The sequence below is a fragment of the Moschus berezovskii genome, chromosome 11 (assembly GCF_049115385.1).
Source record: "Moschus berezovskii isolate FMDL1 chromosome 11, NW_MosBer_1.0, whole genome shotgun sequence".
Classification (NCBI taxonomy): Eukaryota; Metazoa; Chordata; class Mammalia; order Artiodactyla; family Moschidae; genus Moschus; species Moschus berezovskii.
Genome location: NC_142470.1, coordinates 12,325,619 through 12,337,840, shown reverse-complemented (window position 1 = coordinate 12,337,840; position 12,222 = coordinate 12,325,619). Strand labels below are relative to the sequence as shown.

The 12,222-nt window shown below is 51.5% G+C and overlaps 1 protein-coding gene across 4 annotated transcripts in view; it reads right to left on the bottom strand.

Moving 5' to 3' along the window:
- Positions 1-12,222, bottom strand: part of DENND1A (DENN domain containing 1A) — a 552,302-nt gene that overhangs the window by 7,169 nt on the left and 532,911 nt on the right. The gene's annotated exons all lie outside the window — the stretch shown is intronic.

Below are 12,222 nucleotides of genomic sequence, written 5' to 3'. Positions count from 1 at the left end.
TATTATCCTCTCATTAAACTATGTTTATAAAAACCTTCTGTTTCATTTGCTTATGGAAAAATGCATAGAAAAAAGACTGGAAAGGCAGGTATCTAAATGTCAACAAAAGCTAGTGGATTATGGGTGATTTTTTTTTTCCCTTCTCCCATTTTTTATTTGTGTGCCTTCCACATTTTCTCCAATGTGCATATCTACTTCAATAATCAGGAAACAATAAAAAATGAAAAAGTTAAAGAAGAAAGTGAGCCACGTGGAAGAGCACTCGCGAGAAGGCCCTTTTCTGATTAGCGGCCACGCTCTGGAGTCTCCCTCAGATGCCTCTTCAGAGAGTCTTTTTCATCTGTGATGTGGAAATTAAATATTCATTGTTATAAAAAATACATCTCCCTTGTCAGCCACCTGTGAGCTCTACCTCTATAAACACAAACACATACACAGCCCAGAGAAACTCCACGCCGGCTCCTATGAATTATACACTGACCAGGGTGCGTGAGAGGCGTGTGCTCAGGAGACAGAGGCTGGACCCTACAGCTCTCGGTTCAAATCCTGGCCCCACAGCTGCTGCCCCAACATACAATTGGGGAGCGGGCAGCCCACGCCTCTGCCCAGTGCAGAAGGCTGGACGCACAGCGAGGGTCTCCTGGGCACTGGTGAAGTTTGGGGAGGAACCGCAAACACAGGAGACACAGGGGTACCTGACTGGGGCTATCTCCTCTCTCCCCAAACCCCAGCCAGAGCAGTCTCCTTTCTTTGCTTTATACGATGCAATTCCCTTCTGACTTCATTTCGGGAAGAGGAAACATGTCTAAAAAAGTGCATGGGCGCCAGGGCTGGAGGGTAAGCGAGAGACCCTGGGGGGCCTGGGAGAGTGGATTGTGACCGGCTGCTGCTATGACCCACCATCCCCGGTGCTAAGACAGTTGTTACCCAAGAATATGTTGTTCTTTCAAATGTGGAATAAAAGCTAGCGCCCAGGGCTGAGGGCCCCAGCATGATCACACTTGACCCTTCATTGCCTTGTACTGTCCCTGGAAGTTAGCCAGGCAGAGAGTTTCGTCCTTGTACTGAAGGGGAGGTTGAGGCTCAGAGAGGGGAATTCACTTGCCCAGGGCTGCACAGGGAAGTCACCACTCTCCTCTCTTCTCCTAGGCTGGCTTCCCGGGTGTCAGGGACAAGGTGCATGTCAGCCCGCCAGGACTGGTGGGAGCATGGCCTAGAATGTGCATTTGTCTCTGCTCAGGAGAGAGGACTGGAAGATCTGACCCGCAGGAATGTGCCCTGGCCAGCCTAGGGGCCAGACTGGGCCATAAAGTAGGGCTCAGCAGAAGGGCCACTTTCCACATGGCCCCTGGAATCTTGCTGTGAATCACAGTCCCGACCTTGCCAACTCCGCTCTTTGCTCCTGCAAACCTGCTGCTCCGCACGGTGATCTCACCTCAGCTGGTCACGCAGCGTCTAAAGCATCAGCAGTACTGATGTTCAGATGTGTCTGCAATGACTTACTCATCTGCTTAAAGGTTAGGAGGACCCATTCTTACTCGCCAGCACTGGACTGTTGTCCTGAGTGGGGTGGGGTGCAGGGGGGCAGGCACTCTGCCTTAGGCTGCATTCAGAGAGCTCGTGGAACGTGCTGGGCAGGTGGGAGACTGTCACCAAGTCCGAGCTCTGAGCAGGGCAGACACTGCTTTGTACCCAGCCCGCCCGTCTCTGAGCTCCTTTCTTGCTGCCTCCGCCACCTGCCTGTGCCTTTGCCTGCTGCACTGACTGCCCTGGCCTGCAACACTCAGCTCAGACTGCTCTCCTAGATGCCTCCTTCCTGGAGCTCCCAGCGGATTTTTCTCCCTAGATGGAGTGGGCTCCTCCTTGGGCTGAGTGGTTTAGCGCTTCATCAGTAGAGCTGTGTGTGCTGCGCTTAGTTGCTCCGTTGTGTCTGACTCTTTGCGACCCCATGGACTGTAGCCTGCCAGGCTCCTCTGTCCGTGGGGAGTCTCCAGGCAAGAATACTGGAGTGGGTTGCCATGCCCTCCTTCAGGATCATCAACAGAGCTGAACCTCTGGCAATTGTGTTTGCGAGGAGGTCCTCAAGGGCAGGGGCCTGGTGCATTCTCTCTATCCCCACACCCCTGGCACAGTGCTAGTGCAGAGGAAGTCTGCTGAGGGACTGAGCAGAAGCCAGCGCGCTGGGGAGACAAGGCCTCGCACACGCCCACTTTACCCGTCTTTCTGGACCCCGACCAGGCACATGACCCTTTCCTCAGCTTGAGGATGCAGTGTAGGAAGGCGCCCTCGCTGGTGTGGAGAAAAGGGAGCCCTCCTACACTGTTGGTGGGAATGTGAATTGCTGTAGCCACTATGGGGAGCCGTATGGAGGTGCCTTAAAAGCTAACAGTAGAGTTGCCTTGTGATCCTGCAATCGACTCCTGGGCAAATATCCAGAGAAAACTCTAACTTGAAGGGATACATGCACCCAATATTCATAGCAGCACTATACACGAGAGCCAAGACATGGAAACAACCTAAATGCCCATCGATAAACGGATGGATAAAGAAGATGTGGGACACACATACACAATGGAATATTACTCAGCCATCAGAAGGGATGAAATAATGCCATTTGCAGTAACATGGACCGGACCTACAGATTTCTGTACTAAGTGAAATAAGACAGAAAAAGATGAAGATCATAGGATATCATTTTTATGTGGAATCTAAAATATGATTGAAATAAACTAATTTACAAAACAGAAACAGACTCACAGACAAGGAAAAACTTATGGTTACCAAAGGGGAAAGTGGGTGATAAATTAGGAGTTTGGAAATAGCAGATACAAACTACTATATATAAATATCAAGGTCCTACTGTATAGCACAGGAAACTATATTTAATATCTTACAATAAACCATAATGGGAAAGAATATGGAAAAGAATATTAACTTAAGAATGAATAGGACCACGTTTGTGGATGAAGGTGTCATATATATTGGGGCAGGTGAGCATCTCAGAAAAATGCTTAAAATAGTATCCACAAGGAGGCACTGTGCCAGGGACTTTACATAGGTTATTTCTACCACTCTGCCCCCCACCGCCCCAGCAGGAAGGTGTCACTGCACAGATTTTATAGAGGACAAGACTGTCATACGTCCATTCATCTACCTGTCTGTCCAGTCACACACGCACCCAACCCAAAAGCACATCCCAAGTGCCAACTGAGCAGACCCAGTGCTAGATGAGCACTGGGGGTCATGGTGAAGAAGAATGGTGTGATCAGGCCACCCAACCGGGAGGTGATGAGCAGGGACTCCAGGTCAGAGCCCTCTCCTTCCTGGGCTGGTGGTAGATTGTGTACAGGTGGGCCTCGTATCTCTGCTTGAGTCAAACTGAATGAGGCTTTGGTGACGCTCAAATCCATCTTGAATGCATTTCCAGAACCTGTCCAAGCACAGTCCCCTCCTCTGGCTTTGACAAGCAAGCAGAGAGCACAGCTTGGCACATTAGCCACATAGAGCTGCCAGCAATATCTGGATTCATATGAGAGCCAAGAGCCTTTGTGCTGGACTCTACCTTGGTTTTGTTGGATCAGGCTGCTGTACTTCCCATCACTGTCAGAATCCAGTGCCTCCCACGGGCAAGATCACGGAGGTGCTTGGGGGTGAGGTGGGGGAGAGGCGGGCTCTTTTGACCAGGCCAGGCTGGTTGGGCAGGGCTTCAGCATGAGGTCCAGGGTGTCTCCTGGACACACTATCTGTCTCTCAAGAGTGATGTAAATACCCAGACAAGAACTCTGCTGTGTGGTTTGTTGAGCACATGGATGACGATGCTGACACCAGCAGTATTTACAAGTGTTGGGCTAAATGCTGTCCGTACAGTTTCTGATTAATTAATCACATCATCCTTATTCTGCAGATAAAGCAGCCAAGGCTCAGAGAGGCAGAGTCACTTGCCCAGTGTCACACAGCAGCCAAGGGCAGAGCATGGAATTTGGATCCGCCTGACTCTAAACCACTTTGCAATCCTGCCTCTTTAGTTCTGTGGATCTGAAACAATGAAATAAGGGGTTGTGTGTTTCTCCTTCCACTTTTGATAAAAGGTGAGATTTCAAAATAAACTTATTTAAATTCAGCTGCTCATGTTCGCCCATGAAACATACAGTCAGATATTTGTCAGAGATAAAGGATGAACCGTCGAATACGTCCAGGTTTAAATTTTTTATTAGCTTAAGGCAGAATATGAAAAAAAAAGCATACCTCTTCCCTCATTAACCCAATTCAGCTACTACCCTGCAGTCTGCCACCCACCACTTGCCTGGATTTTATTACACACAAAGAGCTGTCTGTGAAAAGGCAGGTCGTGGCGAACTTGGCTTACCCAGTGAGGGCTGCTGGAGTCTTGGCAAGAAAGAAAGGCCTGCTGTCCATCACATTCAGACCCCAGCGTCTCCCACGGTTGCTCCCGCCTCTGCCCACCTCATCTCGGCGCGGAGTTCCCATGCAGATGACTCCCCGAACCCTCTCTAATGTTTGGTGTAACGTGTCGCTGGCTAGCGCGCGCGTGTGACAGTGGTGACAGGCGCGGCTGTTCCTTTTTAAATACCATGTCAGAGACACGGCGTCAGGAAGCGGGGACGTGCTCTGTGGCTCTCTGCCGTGCCGGGATCGCACGGGCTTATTTTTTAATGAGGAAGATCTGCATCTCGAGAGTTTTTTTCATGTGTCACATCGCGTGGACAAATCAGCAGCACGTCACGCTGGCCCACAATGAAATGCTGACAAATGTAGATATTTCAAATTTAATTGACATTTAAATGTACTTGAGATAAAGAAGGGGAAAAATCAGCAAGGACTTGGTCTCCAGAGGTAACGAATGAGGGGAGCTGGTGATCATGTTTTAAAGGATCATTTCATTCCAGCACAAAGGATCTTTACTTTTAAAGGTCTTGGCCACTCTGGCCACTGATTACAAGGCTCCTGTTGGGCCGCTGGGCAGGCACAGGCCCCAAGACAAGGCCCGTCTGTCCACCCTCCCCCAAAGTGCCAGCCAGACGACCTTGGGACAGTCATTGTACCTCCCTGAACCTCAGTTTCTCATCTGAAAAATGGAGAGCCTATAGCCCCCTTGTTAGTCTTGTCACAAGAGCTGAATGAGGACACTCATGAAGGGCTGCACATGGTGCCCAGTGCATGACCAGTTACTGCCCAGATGCTATGCTGTCCTGCCAGCAAACAGATTTTGTGCCTCTCCACCCTGTTCAGAGTCTCCCCGGGTGTTCAAGGACGAATAGGGCGGTCCTGCCTTCAAAGATCTTCCCAGTCAAGGTTGCTGGTCCCCAGCTGGGCACGTCTCAGCACATCAGAGTCACCAGAGAGCTCCCCCACCTGGAGACGCTGCCATGCCTCCCTGCCAGCACCACTACACAGGGCCGATACTCTGGAGGGCACCTTAGCACATGTGTGGGTTAAAAACAGAGAAAAAGGCTCTGAAGCAAGTCTCTTCTATGGAAGAGACGAGCTTGGTGTAGGACCCATAAGGGAAGCTCTGGAACGTCCACTGGAGCTATTCCGTGTGCCTGGGGCAAGGCTGGGACTGCTAACTGGGAGGAAGAACTGAAGACAGATATGGGAACCTGCTGGACACGGGGTCTTTGTTCTCAGCGGTAGGTGAATATCTACTTAAGAACAGCAATGAGAGACTCGCTGCTGTGATGAGAAGGTTTCTTCCTGTCCTGTGGACTGGTTGAGGGTGGATGGGTGAGTGTGAGGCCAGGGCCTTTCCATCCTGTGGGGACTTGCCCTGCCAGAGCACAGTGGTGCGTATGCCCAGCTCAGGGGTCCCTGGACAAGGCACCACCTGGGAGGTGACATGGGGGCTGGGCTGAGTCCAACAGAGGCTGTACAGTGGCCTGGAGGTGTCTCTGTGGAGGAGTGGGCACGGGGGCTTGAGGGTGGCAGGTGGGGCTGGCAGGGACCGGGTGGTGGAGAGCCTTCCACCAGCATGGGGACTGCCGGCCGGGTGTGAGGTGGGGTGGGGGCGTGGCCCGGGGAGGCGGCCCAGGGGACTTATTGGCTCCGCTGCCCTCATCTCCATCTCCAGGGTTAGTTGTGCCCTTTTCTGTCTTTCTAACTTTCATTCATCCGTCCACTTATTTATCAACCTGTGTCTGTCTGCCTGCCGTCCTTCCACAAAGATCACTGGTGTGGGCTTCCCATGTCCACACCCACACCTGGCATGCTGAGGAGCCCTCCCCTGGTGCCGGGTGGACACTCACGCAGGCGGAGAGGCCTGGCTCCACTCTCCCACCCTTCACGCTCTCTGCTGGAGGGAAGATGGGGAAGGGGAGGGGGTGCTCTCCTTACCTGGAAGAGAAATTGTGTAGATGCTGAGGAACACCCATCCCTCATCCTGAGGACAGTCTCTGCCTGCCGAAAGTCTTTTCTAGGGACCGCAGCAGCAGTGGTGGGAGGGCGTCTGGTGAGGAAGCAGTGGACATGGATGTGGGACCCTGTGGGCCTGGGTATATGTGCTGGACCCAGGGCAGGTCATTCCACCTGTCAAGAGTCTTGGTTCGACCATGGCTGGGTGGGCTAACAATGCCTTCACTGCGAAGACTTTGGGGGAGCAGGGGAGGTTAACCATGTCAAAGTACTGGGCCCAAAACAGGCACTTGGGAAATGGTGACATGGAATCTGGACTGGGGAGGGTGCTTGTTGGCGTGGCAGAGCCTTTCAGAGACTGAGCTCAGTGACATCTTGAGGAGGGGGTGCTGTGTCTGAAGGCATCACAAAGGCCTGGCTTTTCAGTTGCATCTAATCCCCTACCGTGACCACTCCTGGGAGAGTCCCTCCTTCCGGTTGGTGAGTGGAAGTGGTCGACACGAGCGGTTCCTGTGTCCTCCTGGGCTGCTGTGTATGCCGGGGGCCCTGCAGCAGCTCCTGCTTTTCCAGTCTGGGCTCAGGCTTCACACCTGGCTTCTGTCTTGGCTTTGTCTCTGGGGCCTAAAACTCACCGATGGAGAGGGGGCAGGGGCCAAGCTGGGTCAGGAACCTCTTGCCTTGCTATTGAGTCTGCACCTGCCTGCTTGGTCTCCTGGCAACTTGCCAGGCTGTAGTGCCCAGGAGGCTGCCCCTACCCTCTGGGTCCCAGGGCCCAGCTGGCACCCTGGAGGTTGCTCCCAGGGCTGATTGCAGCTTCTAGCTCTTAAGGGGCCGGGCCAGGCAGGTGCTGGTAAGCCTCCTAATCACACCTGGCTCATAGCAGGTGCTCTTTACACATCTGTGGGTGTAACTGACACCCGCCCCCATCTCCAGGACGCCGGGCTGTGAGCTGCCCTCAGGGATTCCTCCGTTCACTCATTCAGAAAATATCCCTGAGCAGAGCTGGGCCAGGCTCTGGTCTTGAAGTTGAAGAGTCAAAGCTGATGGTCACACAGCCCTGTCCTGCTCACAGACTATGGGGGTGTGTGAGTGTGCGTGTGTGCACGTGGTGATGCACAACACGGTAGGTCATGGCTTCGTCAGGGGAAGTCCTGGGTGTTGCAGGCTTGGGAGGAGGCAGGCTGCAGCAGTCAAGGCTGCTAACTGAGGATGCCTGTGTGGCTTCTGTGGGCAGCTTCCCAGATTGTGTTCTTTGGGATGTTAACAGGTATTAAAAAAAAAAAAAAAAAGACAGCAAAGAGAGTTGTGCGATGTCTCGGACTGGCAGCTGGTGGGCCAGGATGCTGCCCAAGTCTGCGGATGCCAAGCCAGGCCTGTGCAACAGGCCCTCATCCTCGGGCATCTCTGCGTCTGGGCAGGAGGGAGAGGGGCTCCGGTTGTGATCCTTAGCCAGAGGCCGTGCTGAGCCCAAGGAGACTCAGCATGGGGGCAGGGGAAGTGGGGGTGAAGCAGACGTCATCTCCTGCCAGAGCGTGTGTGGAACCAGCCTGAAGAGATACGACTGCAGAGTGTTCTGAGACCTGGTCTTTGGGCAGAGCTCTCACTAAATGCTTCTGGCAGCTTCTTCTGATCTTACTTTAATCTTTGGGGGCTTTGGGTACTGGGGTCACGCAGTGCAATTCAGATGAGCAGACTCTCCAATTTCTGAGCAGTGGGGGCTGGCCGTTTGGTGCACACACTGCCTGCCCAGCCAGCACCTCCTGCAGAAGTACCCCTTGGCCAGAAGGACTTCTAATGCCAGCGCACGTCCTGATGGGTCTCTGGGACCCAGATTCCCGGGGAGTCCACAGTTCTGATGGGAGTGTAAAGTGGTGTGATTCTTTCAGAAAGTTATTTAGCAACACAGAACAGAAATCTGTCTATAAGACTGATTAAGGACAGACTTTCCTGGCAGTCCAGTGGTTGAGACTTGGGGGTGTGGGTTCCATCCCTGGTCAGGGAGCTAAGATTCCATGTGCCTTGAATCTCAGATGCCTTGAGACCAAAAATCAAAACAAAATAAGAAGCAGGAGTAACAAATTCAGTAAAGATCTTAAAAATGGTCCACATCAAAATATCTTAAAAAAAAAAAAAAAAGACTGGTTAAAGGTTGGTCTTTGGTGTTACGGACAGCTCTGCCACTGCCTAGCTGTGTGACCAAGCATGGCCAGCACTTCTTGGAGTCACAGCTGCTGCTGCTGAGTCACTTCAGTCGTGTCCGACTCTGTGTGACCCCTTAGACGGAAGCCCACCAGGCTCCCCCGTCCCTGGGATTCTCCAGGCAAGAACACTGGAGTGGGTTGCCATTTCCTTCTCCAATGTGTGAAAGTGAAAAGTGAAAGTGAAGTCGCTCAGTCGTGTCCGACCCTTAGCGATCCCACGGACTACAGCCTACCAGGCTCCTCCATCCATGGGATTTTCTAGGCCAGAGCTAATGATACCTACCCCTGCCCCCAGATTTCCACGATGATTTAATGAAACAATGTATGTAAAATGCTTAGCATGCAGTATTCAGTTAATGGTAGTTGTTCTTATAATGATAAAAAAAACTTGGAGGACAAGGACATTCACTTTGGCATTTTTCGCATTTGTGAAAAACTGGAACAATTCACAAATCCCATATGAGGGGTGTGGTCAGGCAGACCATAGAGATACACACAGTGGGATCTTCTGTGGTCACCACGGGGCTAACAAGGACATGGGGATATTGGCCTATAAGGGTGGCTAAGGAGAGACTTTCCTGGAAGTCCAGTGTACAATGGGATATTGCAAGGAGGCTGGCAGCTCTGCAAGATACATCTAGAAAAAAGGCTGAAACGCAATCTGCAGAAATGCTAATAAGTGGTTGAACTGAAGTAGTGGGATTCGGAATGAACTCGTCTCTTTTCCTTAACTTCCAGATCACCTGTAAGGCTACTGGATTATTTTTACAAAGAAGATCACTGGTAAAGAGCAGTTTTTTACATGGATCTGGCCAGAGAAATGACAGGGCAATGGCTTACAGGCCCCTGGTGGCTGAACATGGACTACTCTCACTTACTTATTTGGAACTCCAAATAACCAGCCTACAGCCAGTCAAGACTCAGGTGACTGGAGGGTGTTGTGTGTGTCACCTTTAGACGACAAGGTATGCACTGAAGGAGCTTGGTCTCTGCGGCTGGCCAGGACTGGGCACACCTCAGATCCACAATGAGCACAAGCTCTGTCACCATTAGGACTCAGAAGACAGCCCTATCCTTCCAGGCTATTGTGAAGATTTAAAAAAAGGTGGAGACTGCTCTGAACTGTCTCCCTCCTAACTCTCACAGCATAATGAAATTTCGCGAATGAAAGAGAGGCACCTGGGGACCAGGAGGTCATCCCTTTCCTTTGGCCTCTGCTTGCTGTGTGTGGTCCTGAGGGGTGGGCAATACTGAGCACGGTGCTGCCTTTTACAGCTTGCTAGCGACTCTTTCTTGGAGAAGGCAATGGCAACCCACTCCAGTACTCTCGCCTGGAAAATCCTATGGACGGAGGAGCCTGGTAGGCTGCAGTCCATGGGGTTGCTAAGAGTCGGACACGACTGAGCAACTTCACTTTCACTTTTCACTTTCATGCATTGGAGAAGGAAACGGCAACCCACTCCAGTGTTCTTGCCTGCAGAATCTAGGGATGGGGGAGCCTGGTGGGCTGCCATCTATGGGGTCGCACAGAGTCGGGCATGACTGAAGTGACTTAGCAGCAGCAGCGGCAGCGACTCTTTCTAAGCCTCAGGTTGGATGGGAAATTGCCCCATATCTAGCAAGCCGGAGGGCAGATAAGGTGGGGGCCTGGGAGCCATGCGCGCTCCCGTGGAAGTAACCCACGGCGTGGGAAGCGGTGACCTCAGTGTGCCTGCTGCAGCTGCCCTCATCCTCATAGCCATAAATAGGTTCTTAACAAACAGGGCTGGATGCTGCAGAAGGAAGGACCAGGCCTGTCATTGGAGAGATGATCTCTCCATTTTCCAGCCCCCAGACCTTGCGCAAGTTATGGAAAGCCTCTCTCTGAGCCTCAGTTTCCCCATCTGTTCAATGGGAAAGCCACTACCCACCCTTCACGACCTTCAGGGATGTTCAGTAAATGCTATTTCTCTTTCCTTCCCCAGATAGAAACACTCAGCCACCAGAGAACACTGCCTCCTGGGCTGGAAGAGGACTGAATAGCTCTGGTTCCCAACCCAAGGGAAGCAGAGAGGAAGGTAGCGTGCAGGACAAGACACCTCAGGACACGGAGCTCTTTGGGCAAAGCCAGGTAACAATGGACCCCCTTGGACAGCACAGTACAACTGAGAGAACGAAACTGAGTAGCACCGGGAGTCCTGGCCCTGCTGCTTTCTAACTGGATGACCTGGAACCCTGGTTCATTCACTTTCTGAGCCTGAGTTCCCATTCTGTGGGAGGGATGCCTAACAGGGCCTAGAACACATCAGGAGTTCCACTGTACTTGCTGCCAACTGGCCTCTGACCCATAGCCCATTCCGTCCGATCCCTCCTAATCCTAACTCTTACCCTAGGGGATCCTTGGGGCATACCATCAGTCCTGCTGTGAATAATAATGTAAGTAGCTAATACTTCTTGAGAAGTCATCACTGAATATTAATGAACTAATATTAACTGAAAAACAGAGGGAAATGTTATTCCCAGAAGACTTCCTAAAGGATTCTTCCAATCGCTATCAAATGGTTTTGAGGGGCTAGAACACCTACGTTTCACTGGGGAAGAAAATTTAACATAGGAGCATTTTGCTTTGGGAAAATGCAAGTCAACAAAATTTAGCAGTGGGATTCCCTTTAGGGCATCCTTTAAAATCCTAAGAAGCTCACACCTGGTAGGTTTTTGAAGTTTGCGGAATGAACGGATGCAGGAATGGACCTGGGTTGGAAAGCAAAAAAATGGACTTCAATGGAGGCAGCGGCCAGCAGTGCAGCCGGCAGTGCTACCGGGCCTCGATGAATTCCAGATGCAGCTGCCACAGGAGGCTGTGGAGACCGACTTATTCTTAATCAGCTCCATCTTGTGGTCCACACAGTTAATTATTTAATGTGGTTTTTGGAAGTGAGAGTTGGGGCAAGAAGTCAGGAGGACCGAATCCCACCCTCCACTTCAAAGATCCTGTGTCTCTTTCTGCCGCCCAAAATCCTCCAAGTTTCTGATGCATTCTGATATTCCCAGCGGAGACAAAGATCATGATTCAAGAGAATCCAGGCCAGATTAAAGGGCCAGGCACCGAGTCTGTGTGCCCAGCACTGAACCACCCGCAACAAAGCCCCATTAGGATGTGGCTCCTGCCCGCCGGCTTGTCTTCTCGTGTCTCCCGACACAATGCTGACAGATTGGGGGGGGGCTGGTTCTTCCCCCCAAAACAACATTTTATGAGGAGTCTGTTTTATTAAAATATTTTCCGCTGGATGCTTCCTGTGTTTCAAGAAGTTGGTCTTGCCAGCTGGAGCTGATGACAGTTGAGAAAAACACATCCAAGTGCTGTTGTGACATGGCATTTGGAAGTGGAGCACAACGGGGGGTGGGGGCAGGGAGAAGGCAGCATGGGAAGAGACGCAGGGAAACACCCGGGTTATACCAGAAATGTCACTGGCATTAGAGGAATACAGCCCTGCCCTCCCTCCCCCCATGAAAAAAAAAAAGTGAACAGAAACTCTTGGAAAGATGTTCTAAAATATACCTCCCTGTCTCCTGGCGGACCACTGTTATGGTGGATCACTGTGATGTGTGACCACAGAGAACTTGTCATTTGTTTTCTATAACTGCCAGTTTGCCAGCCCACTAAACTAGCCAA